The sequence below is a fragment of the Bufo bufo genome, chromosome 8 (assembly GCF_905171765.1).
Source record: "Bufo bufo chromosome 8, aBufBuf1.1, whole genome shotgun sequence".
NCBI classification, from domain to species: domain Eukaryota; kingdom Metazoa; phylum Chordata; class Amphibia; order Anura; family Bufonidae; genus Bufo; species Bufo bufo.
This window is the reverse complement of record NC_053396.1, coordinates 101815506-101829718: the sequence shown is the minus strand read 5'-3', so window position 1 is coordinate 101829718 and position 14213 is coordinate 101815506.

Sequence of the window (14213 nt, the reverse complement as noted above, 5' to 3'; positions counted from 1 at the left end):
AGGGCAGAACAGACAAAGGAGGTCTGAAATATCAATGTTTTCATCCTTCCTGGTGCTACAACCACAAGGAAACAATCTTGGCTCTGAGTGACTGCACTAGCATTGACCTCATTAAACCTCTGTGAAACTTGTGGTATAGGCACCCAGTGGATGAAAGTATCAATATCTCAGTCATGCAAACTGCTTCACCATGTCTTTGGGTATATCTGTGCCACCCTCTCCATCATCTATAGAGGGCTATTAGCAGTTTTGAGGGCTCAAAATTACTGACAGGCTCCCTTAACCACTTAAGGACCACAGGTTTATACCCCCCTAAAGACCAGGCCCTTTTTTACAAATCGGCACTCCACAACTTTAGCGGTTTATTGCTCGGTCATGCAACTTACCACCCAAATTAATTTTACCTCCTTTTCTTCTCACTAATAGAGCTTTCATTTGGTGGTATTTCATTGCTGCTGACATTTTTACTTTTTTTGTTATTAATCGAAATTTACAGAATTTTCTGAAAAAAAATGACATTTTTCACTTTTAGTTGTAAAATTTTGCAAAAAAAACGACATCCATATATAAATTTTTCTCTAAATTTATTGTTCTACATGTCTTTGATAAAAAAAAAATGTTTGGGTAAAAAAAAAATGGTTTGGGTAAAAGTTATAGCGTTTACAAACTATGGTACAAAAATGTGAATTTCCGCTTTTTGAAGCAGCTCTGACTTTCTGAGCACCTATTATGTTTCCTGAGGTTCTACAATGGCCAGACAGTAAAAAAAAAACACAAATAACCCCATTTCGGAAAGTAGACACCCTAAGGTATTCGCTGATGGGCATAGTGAGTTCCTAGAATTTTTTCTTTTTTGTCACAAGTTAGCGGAAAATGATGATTTTTTTATTTATTTTTTTCTTACAGAGTCTCATATTCCACTAACTTGTGACAAAAAATAAAAACTTCCATGAACTCACTATGCCCATCACAAAATACCTGGGGGTGTCTTATTTCCAAAATGGGGTCACTTGTGGGATAGTTATACTGCCCTGGCATTTTAGGGGCCCGAATGTGTGAGAAGTAGTTTGAAATCAAAATCTGTAAAAAATGGCCGGTGAAATCCTAAAGGTGCTCTTTGGAATGTAGGCCCCTTTGCCCACCTAGGCTGCAAAAAAGTGTCACACATGTGGTATCGCCGTACTCAGGAGAAGTTGGGCAATGTGTTTTGGGGTGTCTTTTTACATATACCCATGCTGGGTGAGAGAAATATCTCGGCAAAAGACAACTTTTCCCATTTTTTTATACAAAGTTGGCATTTGACCAAGATATTTATCTCACCCAGCATGGGTATATGTAAAATGACACCCCAAAACACATTCCCCAACTTCTCCTGAGTACGGCGATACCACATGTGTGACACTTTTTTGCAGCCTAGGTGGGCAAAGGGGCCCACATTCCAAAGAGCACCTTTCGGATTTCACAGGCCATTTTTTACACATTTTGATTTCAAACTACTTCGCACGCATTTGGGCCCCTAAAATGCCAGGGCAGTATAACTACGACACAAGTGACCCCATTTTGGAAAGAAAACACCCCAAGGTATTTCATGATGGGCATAGTGAGTTCATGGAAGTTTTTATTTTTTGTCACAAGTTAGTGGAATATGAGACTTTGTAAGAAAAAAAAACAAAAAAACACATCATTTTCCGCTAACTTGTGACAAAAAATAAAAAATTCTAGGAACTCGCCATGCCCCTCACGGAATACCTTGGGGTGTCTTCTTTCCAAAATGGGGTCACTTGTGGGGTAGTTATACTGCCCTGGCCTTTTAGGGGCCCAAATGCGTGCGAAGTAGTTTCAAATCAAAATCTGTAAAAAATGGCCTGTGAAATCCAAAAGGTGCTCTTTGGAAAGTGGGCCCATTTGCCCACCTTGGCTGCAAAAATTTGTCCCACATGTGGTATCACCGTACTCAGGAGAAGTTGGGCAATGTGTTTTGGTGTGTCTTTTTACATATACCCATGCTGGGTGAGAGAAATATCTCGGCAAAAGGCAACTTTACCCATTTTTTTATACAAAGTTGGCATTTGACCAAGATATTTATCTCACCCAGCATGGGTATATGTAAAATGACACCCCAAAACACATTCCCCAACTTCTCCTGAGTACTGCGATACCACATGTGTGACACTTTTTTGCAGCCTAGATGCGCAAAGGGGCCCACATTCCTTTTAGGAGGGCATTTTTAGACATTTGGATCCCAGACTTCTTCGCACGATTTAGGGCCCCTAAAATGCCAGGGCAGTATAAATACCGCACATGTGACCCCATTTTGGAAAGAAGACACCCCAAGGTATTCAATGAGGGGCATGACGAGTTCAAAGATTTTTTTTTTTTTTTGGCACAAGTTAGCGGAAATTGATTTTTTTTGTTTTTTCTCACAAAGTCTCCCTTTCCGCTAACTTGGGACAAAAATTTCAATCTTTCCTGGACTCAATATGCCCCTCAGCGAATACCTTGGGGTGTCTTCTTTCCAAAATGGGGTCATTTGTGGGGTGTTTGTACTGCCCTGGCATTTGAGGGTCTCCGCAGTCATTACATGTATGGCCAGTATTAGGAGTTTCTGCTATTCTCCTTATATTGAGCATACGGGTAATGAGATTTTTTTTTTCCGTTCAGCCTCTGGGCTGAAAGAAAAAATGAACGGCACAGATTTCTTCATTCGCATCGATCAATGTGGATGAAAAAATCTCTGCCAAAAAGAAAAAGGAGGGGAAAGGCGTCTGCCAGGACTTAGGAGCTCCGCCCAACATCCATACCCACTTAGCTCGTATGCCCTGGCAAACCAGATTTCTCCATTCACATCAATCGATGTGGATGAATAAATCATTGCCGGGATTTTTTTATTTTTTTTATATATACATAGTGTTTGCCAAAGCATATGAACACCGCCGCCTCCTCAGCTCATATGCCTCGGCAAACGTATCTTTTACTGCAGAGGAGAAATCTCGTCTTGCAGCGCCGCATACACCGACTTTTGTGTAATCTGACAGCAGCGCAATGCTTCTGTCAGAATGCACATCAGTGCTGCAGCTGCTTGATCGCTTGGTCCACGTAGAAGGTAAAAAAAAAAAAAAACAGGCCGCAACGCAATAAATTTATTAACATTAACTTTAGAGAACATTAACTTTTATAAACTTTTGAAACAGAACAATAACTTTTTTGCTTACCGGTGATTTTTGTTTTGTTTTGTTTTTTTACCTTTATAGGACAAACCTCTCCTTCCCCATGGGACAATGTGCAAAGCGCAAATCGCCCAGAGATGTGGCGAAGTACATTATGCACTTTGTCCCAGGTGAAAGGAGAGGTTTGTGGCAGCTCTGTGTGAAAGGGCCCTAAGACCCCTGTGTGCCTGTGCTGTGTGACGCAATCCCTACACTAATAGTGTACTTGAGTGTGGAACTTGCGGAAACACTCCCCTATGCATAGGGCAGGCTGGTCAGGACAGTCAGGACAAAAAAAGGTGGTGTCACGCCTTATTCCACCCCTGCTACAGACACGACATCTTTTTCTTGGGGAACGTTGAGTTGGGGTACCAGGATAGACAGATCAGGGACTTGGGGCACGGACCCTCCTGGATACAGGAGTTCCGAAATGATCTCTTCCTGGAATTTTAGGAAGGATCCTGTTCTCCCAGCCTTACTGTAGAGAACAAAACTATTATACATCGCCAATTGAATTAAATAAACAGACACCTTCTTATACCAGCGTCTGGTGCGTCGGGAAACTAAATAGGGAGCCAACATCTGGTCATTGAAGTCCACCCCTCCCATGTGAAGGTTATAGTCGTGGACAGAGAGGGGTTTCACAATGACTCCAGTTGCCCGTTCAATTTGGACAGTCGTGTCTGCGTGAATGGTGGACAGAAGGTAAACGTCCCTCTTGTCCCTCCACTTCACCGCAAGCAGTTCTTGGTCACACAAGGCAGCCCTCTCCCCCCGTGCAAGTCGGGTACTAACGAGCCGTTGGGGGAAGCCCCGGCGACTAGGTCGCGCGGTGCCACAGCATTGAATTCCGACTAGATGTAAGTGCCGAAAGAGGGCCACGCTTGAGTAAAAATTGTCCACGTATAAGTGGTACCCCTTGTGGAGTAAGGATGACACCAAGTCCCAGACAATCTTGCCACTGCTCCCCAGGTAGTCAGGACATCCGACCGGCTCCAGTTTTGAGTCTTTTCCCTCATAGACCCTAAAACGATATGTATAGCCTGTGGCCCTTTCACAGAGCTTATACAGTTTGACCCCATACCGGGCGCGCTTGCTGGGGATGTACTGTTTTATGCCAAGGCGCCCGGTAAAATGTACTAGGGACTCGTCTATGCAGATGTTTTGATTAGGGGTATACGCATCTGAAAATCTGGATGACAAATGGTCTATGAGGGGCCGAATTTTATGGAGCCGGTCATAAGCAGGGTGGCCTCTTGGATGACAGGTGCTATTGTCCGTAAAATGCATAAAGCACATGATGGCCTCAAAACGTGCCCTAGACATTGCAGCAGAGAACATGGGCATGTAATGTATTGGGTCTTTAGACCAATATGACCGCAATACATTTTTTTTTGTTAGACCCATGCTGAGGAGAAGGCCCAAAAAAATGTTAAACTCGGAAACGGTGACTGGTTTCCACCGGAAAGGCTGGGCATAGTAGCTTTCCGGATTGGCGGTAATAAACTGTGTGGCGTAGCGATTGGTTTCTGCCACAACTAGGTCATAGAGATCCGCGGTGAAGAACAGCTCAAAAAAACTGAAGGGCCGATTCTAAATGAGCCGTCTCCACGCGAACTCCAGACTTGGCGGTGAAAGGGGGCAATACGGGTGCGGCGGAATCAGGGGATTGCCAATTAGGATTTGCCAGCACCTCTGGAAAACTAAGGGTTCTACGGGCCTGTGAACGCGGTGGCTGCGACAGGGGAGTTATTGCACGTGCCACCGTACCAGCTGGAACTGCCCTTCTGGTGCTCGCCACTTCACCAGGGAATACGGCAGTGCTGGTAGAAGGTCCAGGGTGTGCTGCGCTGCTGGTGTATGCCGCACCATAAACAAGATCAGCGCTAGCACCATTCTGCTGCAAATGAGGATCATCATGCAGGGTAGGCAGAACTCTTACATGGGATCGGGTATGTCTGGCCGTAGTAGGGACCTCTACCTCGTCATCTTCGCTAGCGGTTAGAGTGCCACTGCTGTCTACAGGTTCATATTCTGAACCACTGGATTCAGCGGATAAGGCGTCCCCATCGCTTTCATCCATCACGGCCAGAATCCTGTAGGCCTCTTCAGCGGAATACCCCTTGTTTGACATTTTGGGTTCACTAAATTTAGGGGGTATTCCTCTGAGACTACCCGGAAGAGCAAAGCTACCTAGTAAAAAAAGAGCAAACCTACCTAGTAAAAAGGAGTGCTTGCGAAGTAAAGCTGCGATCGCTAATAAAGATCCAAAAAGCTCAAAAGTGATCTTTATAGCGGCGCAGCGATTTTCCGGTGTTTTTGCAGTGATCAGAAAAAAAAAAATTCTGTCACTGCAGCGGGGCGGACTGAACGCAAGTGTGCGCACAAGATCAGGCCTGATCAGGCGAACACTGCGTTTTTTGTAGAACCTAAGGTGACCCTAATGTACTTATATAGATCTGATTGCGATCAGTATTGATCACTTACAGATACTATATAGTACTAGTGCTGATTAGCGACAGCGATGACGCTAATCAGCGACTAATCAGTGACTGCGGTGCGGTGGGCTGGGCGCTAAACTACCTAGCAAGTAGCTAACTAACTGGCAGGGATGAGGGACCCTTATAGGGGGGGGGGTGATCAGTGACAGGGGGGTGGACAAGGGGGTGATCAGGGTGATCAGGGAGTCTAATATGGGTGATCAGGTGCTAAATAAGGGGTTAATAAATGACAGGGGGGGGGTGTAATGTGTAGTGTGGTGATTTGGTGCTACTTACTGAGCTGCCTGTGTCCTCTGGTGGTCGATCCAAGAGAAAGGGACCACCAGAGGACCAGGCAGCAGTTATATCAGACGCTATTTTCAAAATAGCATCTGACATAACCATTTCATTCGTCGATTCAAAAATCTACAGCCTGCCAGCCAATGATCGCGGCCGGCAGGCTGTAGAAGAACTTGTGCAGTACGCGATCCTGTGAACGCGCGCTCCTGTGTGCGCGCGTTCACAGGAAATCTCGGCTCACGCGAGATGACGCCAAACGGCGTTAGTGTAGCCGGAGAACGCCGCAGAGATGACGCCTTTCGGCGTTACGTGTGCGGTAAGTGGTTAAGTTATTGCTGTGGCATTCCTCTTCTGCCCTGTACAATTGTACATTTGATTTATTATGAAAGCAAAGAATTTGAAGGCTGCTCTGTCATCTGTCATCTGTACAACCCAAAAAGACTGTGAAAGATAATAAAAATCATGGTTATGAAATGGAGACTTGAAGGAATACATATATTACCCTAGATTAGGACTCATGCACACAACCGTATCAGTTTTGCAGTCCATGTGCCATCTGCTACAAAAATATATACCATGTCCTATGCTTGTCCTAAAAAAAAGGCGGATGCAACATGGACCATATCTGTATTTTGTGGATCTGCAATTTGCGGTGATGTGCATGGGGCCTAAAGTAAACAGTGATCCATATACACTAGAAAAGTTAATTTACCAATATATGCCATACTGACAGACTAGACAGTTTTCATTTTTTCCTAAAAAAAATAAAAAAGTGTATGAGGTACAACACAGGTATACTTTTTTTTTTTTTTTGAAGAAACAGACATGTTTTTTTAATCTTGTATAATACCTCCCTACATCTCTGAGCTACTTTCCCGATACATCCCTACATGCAACCTCCGATCCTCACAAGACCTCCTTCAATCCTCTCCTCTTATCACCTCTTCCCACAATCGCCTCCAAGATTTCTCCCGTGCATCCCCCACACTCTGGAACTCGCTACCCCAACATATCAGAGTTTCACCTACAGTGGAATCCTTCAAATGAAACCTAAAAACCCACCTCTTCAGACAAGCCTACAACCAGTGACCCTGCTGCCTCTATACCGCCATGACTAGCTTCACCCTCACCTCCTGTGTCCTTCTCCCACACCTTGTAGATTGTAAGCCGTCACGGGCAGGGCCCCCTCTCCTTCTGTACCAGTTTGTAACTCGTCTTGTTTATGCTTAGTGCAATTGTCTGTATTATGTATGTATACCCCTTATCATATGTACAGCGCTATGGAATGAATGGCGCTTTAATAATAAATAATAATAATAATAATAATAATAATACCTTTAATATTCATAAATGTATATGTCTTACTCTTCCATGCACCATTTCATACAGGGAGTGCAGAATTATTAGGCAAGTTGTATTTTTGAGGATTAATTTTATTATTGAACAACAACCATGTTCTCAATGAACCCAAAAAACTCATTAATATCAAAGCTGAATATTTTTGGAAGTAGTTTTTAGTTTGTTTTTAGTTTTAGCTATTTTAGGGGGATATCTGTGTGTGCAGGTGACTATTACTGTGCATAATTATTAGGCAACTTAACAAAAAACAAATATTTACCCATTTCAATTATTTATTTTTACCAGTGAAACCAATATAACATCTCAACATTCACAAATATACATTTCTGACATTCAAAAACAAAACAAAAAAAAATCAGTGACCAATATAGCCACCTTTCTTTGCAAGGACACTAAAAAGCCTGCCATCCATGGATTCTATCAGTGTTTTGATCTGTTCACCATCAACATTGCGTGCAGCAGCAACCACAGCCTCCCAGACACTGTTCAGAGAGGTGTACTGTTTTCCCTCCTTGTAAATCTCACATTTGATGATGGACCACAGGTTCTCAATGGGGTTCAGATCAGGTGAACAAGGAGGCCATGTCATTAGATTTTCTTCTTTTATACCCTTTCTTGCCAGCCACGCTGTGGAGTACTTGGACGCGTGTGATGGAGCATTGTCCTGCATGAAAATCATGTTTTTCTTGAAGGATGCAGACTTCTTCCTGTACCACTGCTTGAAGAGGGTCTCTTCCAGAAACTGGCAGTAGGACTGGGAGTTGAGCTTGAGTCCATCCTCAACCCGAAAAGGCCCCACAAGCTCATCTTTGATGATACCAGCCCAAACCTGTACTCCACCTCCACCTTGCTGGTGTCTGAGTCGGACTGGAGCTCTCTGCCCTTTACCAATCCAGCCACAAGCCCATCCATCTGGCCCATCAAGACTCACTCTCATTTCATCAGTCCATAAAACCTTAGAAAAATCAGTCTTGAGATATTTCTTGGCCCAGTCTTGACGTTTCAGCTTGTGTGTCTTGTTCAGTGGTGGTCGTCTTTCAGCCTTTCTTACCTTGGCCATGTCTCTGAGTATTGCACACCATGTGCTTTTGGGCACTCCAGTGATGTTGCAGCTCTGAAATATGGCCAAACTGGTGGCAAGTGGCATCTTGGCAGCTGCACGCTTGACTTTTCTCAGTTCATGGGCAGTTATTTTGCGCCTTGGTTTTTCCACACGCTTCTTGCGACCCTGTTGACTATTTTGAATGAAACGCTTGATTGTTCGATGATCACGCTTCAGAAGCTTTGCAATTTTAAGAGTGCTGCATCCCTCTGCAAGATATCTCACTATTTTTGACTTTTCTGAGCCTGTCAAGTCCTTCTTTTGACCCATTTTGCCAAAGGAAAGGAAGTTGCCTAATAATTATGCACACCTGATATAGGGTGTTGATGTCATTAGACCACACCCCTTCTCATTACAGAGATGCACATCACCTAATATGCTTAATTGGTAGTAGGCTTTCGAGCCTATACAGCTTGGAGTAAGACAACATGCATAAAGAGGATGATGTGGTCAAAATACTCATTTGCCTAATAATTCTGCACGCAGTGTATGTTTCATAGTCTTCCCTATTAAGGCATTGAAGTGAATGGTGCTGAGCTGTAATACCACATACAACCTGTGGACAGATGTGACAAAAACCCCCTTTATGTGTATGGTCTAGCAGGAAAAATACTCCCTCCTGCCGCTTAATTAACATACGCCAGGTTCTGACAATCTCATGCTCTGCTTCTGATACTGGAGCAACAATTGCGCATGCATCGCTACACATTCCTGTAGCGGCGCATGAACAGTCACTGCTCTGGAAGAGGAAGCAGAACTACTGCGCTTGTGCTGCTACTGGGAGCAGTGGCCCAGGCTTTAGATTGTCAGGACCAGGGCTTTTTTTCTGGCTGAACGCACCGGAACGGCGTTCCGCGACCTTTTGACATCGCAGCCTGCCATGCTCCAGCATCGCAGGCTGCGATGTATCAGCGGGGAGGGACTGGGAGGAGGAGCTGGGGGACGGTGCGTTCACTGTGCTCCGGCCTCGCCGCTCCAGTACAGTTATAAAATGTGTAATTCAATTAATAATGATTCATGCTGCCCCCTCTGTAGTATAACATTCAATATATCCTACTCACAGGGCTACTGTTATATCGTAATGCAGGCCGGCCGGGCAGACGAGCGGCAGAGGGACTGACTGACGTCACGTGCCTGCGCCGCCTGCTTCATTCATAAAGTAGGCGGCGCAGGCACGTGACGTCAGTCAGTCACGCTGCCGCTCGTCTGCCCGGCCGGCCTGCATTACGATATAACAGTAGCCCTGTGAGTAGGATATATTGAATGTTATACTACAGATGGGGCAGCATGAATCATTATTAATTGAATTACACATTTTATAACTGTACTGGAGTGGCAATGGGGGGGTCTGTGGATGACACTGTTAAGAGGTGGGGGGGTCTGTGGATGGCACTGTTATGGGGTGGGGGGGTCTGTGGATGGCACTGTTAAGGGGGGTCTGTGGATGGCACTGTTATGGGGTGGGGGGGTCTGTGGATGGCACTGTTATGGGGTGGGGGGGTCTGTGGATGGCACTGTTATGGGGCGGGGGGTCTGTGGATGGCACTGTTAAGGGGGTGGGGTCTGTGGATGGCACTGTTATAGGATGGGGGGGTCTGTGGATGGCACTGTTATAGGATGGGGGATCTGTGGATGCCATCCACAGATCCCCCATAACAGTGCCATCCACAGATCCTCCACCCCATAACAGTGCCATCCCCAGATCCCCCATTAACAGTGCCATCCCCAGATCCCCCATTAACAGTGCCATCCCAATCTGGGGGGTTTCTTTGCTGGGCTGGACTTTTATAGCCCCCCAAATTTTACTTGCAAGGGGCGGTTTTAGGGGGCAGTCCTAGGGGTGGTTAGGGGCGTGGCCAGGGGAGGGGGGGGGGGTGAGTTCCACCACCTTTTCTCTGAGAAAAAAAGCCCTGGTCAGGACTGAGCGATATGATTGCACACAGATATACTGTTCATCCACAGTGCAGGGAGAAAAAGTAAGTGGACATGAATTTAAAGGGGTTTTACAAAAATAATTACAAAAAAAGGGCTAGAATATATTAAAAATAAAAAAGAAACATATTCACCTCCTCCGTTCTCCCTGTGCCTCTGTTCCAATGGTGGTTCCACTGTTATCTACTTCCTGTCCCAGTTAGACTCATTGGAAATGCCCCGAAAGGCCCATGTGAGTGGAGAGCAGTGGTAACCATAGCAGCATGGGAATAGCAGTGGATTGGTGGAGGTAAGTAATGCCTCTTTTTTATTTTAAAGTAGTGGTCCCAATAGAACCATATCCCAATGCACAGGATATGGAATAAGTGTCTGATCAGCAGAGGCAGTGGCGTAGGGATCGCCATAGCAACCATAGCAGTGGCTATGGGGCCCTACGCCACTGGGGGCCCGTCCAAAGCGCATAATTTTATTATTATTATTTTTTTATTAATACAAACAAAACACACTCAGGCAGGCACAGCCAGCCAGGCCCGACCGCCCGCCCACTGGGCGAGGATTGGGCGGTCCACGGCTCGGGCCTGGCTGGGGGGAAGGAAGCCAACAGGAAGGAGGAGCTGTAGTAGGAGCAGGCGGGCCCGGGCCGGGGCGCACTGTCTGCCGCACACACAAGGAAGGAGAACATGAGGTAGGTGGTGGAGGGGGCCGGAACGGGGGCGTAGCAGAGGCGGAGCCAGGCTGGCACCAGCGCAGTGCGTGCAGGAAAGATTTCCTCCGGCTCCGCCTCCTAGAGACCTAGTAACTAGAGGGAGGACTCAGGAGGCGGACTCAGGCGGTGGAGGGGGCGGGGCCGGGCCGGGGTACCTGTTGGCTGTTGTGGAGAATGGAGGGTCCCGCCGGCCGCACTGGCGCCAGTCAGATTAGGCGCTATGCGGCTGGCGGCTGATATGCTAATCTGACTGCCCGAAACCAGTCTGGCTGAGCAGAGCAGGCGGCGGCGCAGCTCAGAGCCTCAGACACTCAGAGAAAGTGAGAGAGAGGGGAACCCACCCGTGACCTCACAGTCACTCCAGTCCTCAGTCTCAGTGGAGTCAGTGCCTGCCTCACTGCCTGATCTCCACTCTCCAGTCCAGTGACAGACTCAGTCCCGCCGTGACGCCGTCGGTCGTGCCACTCCAGTCTGTGCCTGGCTGGCACCTGCTGTCTGTGTGACTACAAGTAAGTGATGTGAATATGTGATTCATTGGAATTTAAGGAAGTGAGATTATTGAGAATTTATGATTTCTGAGATAATCTAAATTCTTAAGGGTACTTTCACACTTGCGGCAGGATGGATCCGACAGGCTGTTCACCATGTCGGATCCATCCTGCGGCTATTTTGCCGTGCCCGCGGACTGCCGCTCCGTCCCCATTGACTATAATGGGGACGGGGGCGGAGCTCCAGCGCAGCACGGCGGTGCACGGAGAAAGCCGCCGGACTAAAAAGCCTGACATGCAGTAATTTTAGTCCGGCGGCCTTTCTCCATGCACCGCAGTGCTGCGCCGGAGCTCCGCCCCCGTCCCCATTATAGTCAATAGGGACGGAGCGGCGGTCCGCGGGCACGGCGAAATAGCCGCAGGACGGATCCGACATGGTGAACAGCCTGTCGGATCCGCCCTGCCGCAAGTGTGAAACTGCTCATGGCGGTGGGAGATCTAGGATGGGTGTTTGGGTGGGAGCTCTGGAAGGGGTGGTGGGAGGCCCGATAGATATGTGGGGGGCCCATAAATTTTTTTTGCTATGGGGCCCATGCATTTCTAGCTACGCCCCTGAGCAGAGGTCCATCTTCTGGGGCCCCTGCTGACAGTGGCGGATTACAATAGGGGCGTTCGGCAGCCCTGGGCCCAGCACAGCTGCGACGGGGCACGGGAGCGCATAGTTTCCTGCCCCGCCGCTGATCACTGCCATAGGCTTCAGGCCTGAGGCCTATGCGGTCACAAAATCTCAGCGCAGGTGGGCGTGAGGACATCATTGCGTGTCTGTGCCGGGACGCAGCACTGTGACGTGTGCTTGCCTGCCTCATCCTGCCTTCCTCTGCGAGCAAGCGCCTGGCCCTGGACATAGGGGAGTATTTAGCTTTAAAAAATATATTTTTTTATTTTTTTTATTTCATGTGCCTACTTTGGGGGACATGTGGGGTGGGGACACACAGGAGGACATATTAGTGAAGAGGCATCAAGTACATTGGGGGAAAATTAATATATTGGGGCTTCTGTATGGCGGCAAATTACTATGTGGGGGAAATTATTATGGAAGGATTACTATGTGGGGGCTGTGTGGGGCCAAATTATTATGGGAGGGACTACCATGTGGGGGCAAATTACTATGTGGGGCAGTGTGGGGGAAACTACTGTGTTGGGGCAGTGTGGGGGAAATTACTATGTGGGGGCAAATTACTATATGGGGCAGTGTGGGGGAAACTAATGTGTGGGGTAAACTGCAGTGTTGGGGAAATTACTGTGTGGTCGCAGTTTGGTGGAAATTGCTATGTGGGTGTAGTGTGGAGGCAAATTACTATGTGGGGGCAGTGTAGGGGCAAATTACTATGTGGGGCAGTGTGGGGCAAATTACTATGTGGGGCAAATTACTGTGTGGGGGCAAACTACTACATAAGGCAGTTTGGGGGAAATTACTGTTTGGGGGAAATTACTATGGGGGGATTACTATGTGGGGGAAATTACTATATGGGGGCATTGCTATTGGGGAGGCACTGCAATTCTATTATTTTTGGGGACAAAATACAGGGATTATTGCCTGGAGCACAATATAGGGTGCTATTATTACTGGGGGCACTCTAGGGGACATTATAGCTGCTGTGGACACTATAGGGACATTTGGGGTAATTTATAAAACTGCTGTAAACTAGAACTGGCTTAGTTGCCCATAGCAGCCAATCAGATTCCACCAATCATTTTTGACAGATCTTTTGGAAATCCAGTTCTACTTTAAACCAGTTTGATAAATGACCCCAATTATGTCTATTAGGGTCACTATTTTTTTCAGCAGTATAGTACCTGGGGCATTCGGGAGCACAACGGGCACAGTATTGGGAGTGGCAGCGGGATGACACTGTGGGGACACCAGGATGGGGAGGTTGATGGAAAAATGAAGAAATCTAATGTGTTTGTGTTACAAACTCTGTAGAGACGAGATGTGGCTGAAAGAATTTGCCATAGCGGTCTGGGTTAAACGGAGGAGAAGAGGAAAGAGAAGGTCTACATGACAGGAGATGTCTTGATATAAGAGGTATGTGGTGCTGTATTCTCCTCCAAGTCTTTTCTATTATAAATATATGTATTTTAAATTTGGCGATACAAATTTTCAGTTTAGGACCCAATTTGTGGTAATTTGGGGTATTTTTTTAGTCTGAAGATGTCATATGGCCTAGGAAGAGACTGTGGCGCTCACAAAGCACCGCAGCCTCTTCATACAAAAAAAAAACCTAAACTATAATGAAGTGAGGGGCCCAAGTTGGGTAGACAGCCCTGGGCCTATCATGCACTTATTTCGGCCCTGCCTACTGATCACAAGAATGCAGACTTGTGTTCCCCTGTTTGAATGGAGTGGTGATCACATATGCACACTGCTGCTCCACTCATCTTTATGGGACTGCTGGAGATAGCTGAGCGATTGTATGACGCTGAATGGAGTGGCAGCACGGACCCCTGGTAAAGAGATACTTATATCCTACCCCAACTGTGCTAGTTGCTTGGTCACCTGGCCAATAGATAAATCAAAGGGCAAATTTCATACCAAGAAGAGTCTGGCTACTCAGAAAACCAAATATGTCAGCACTA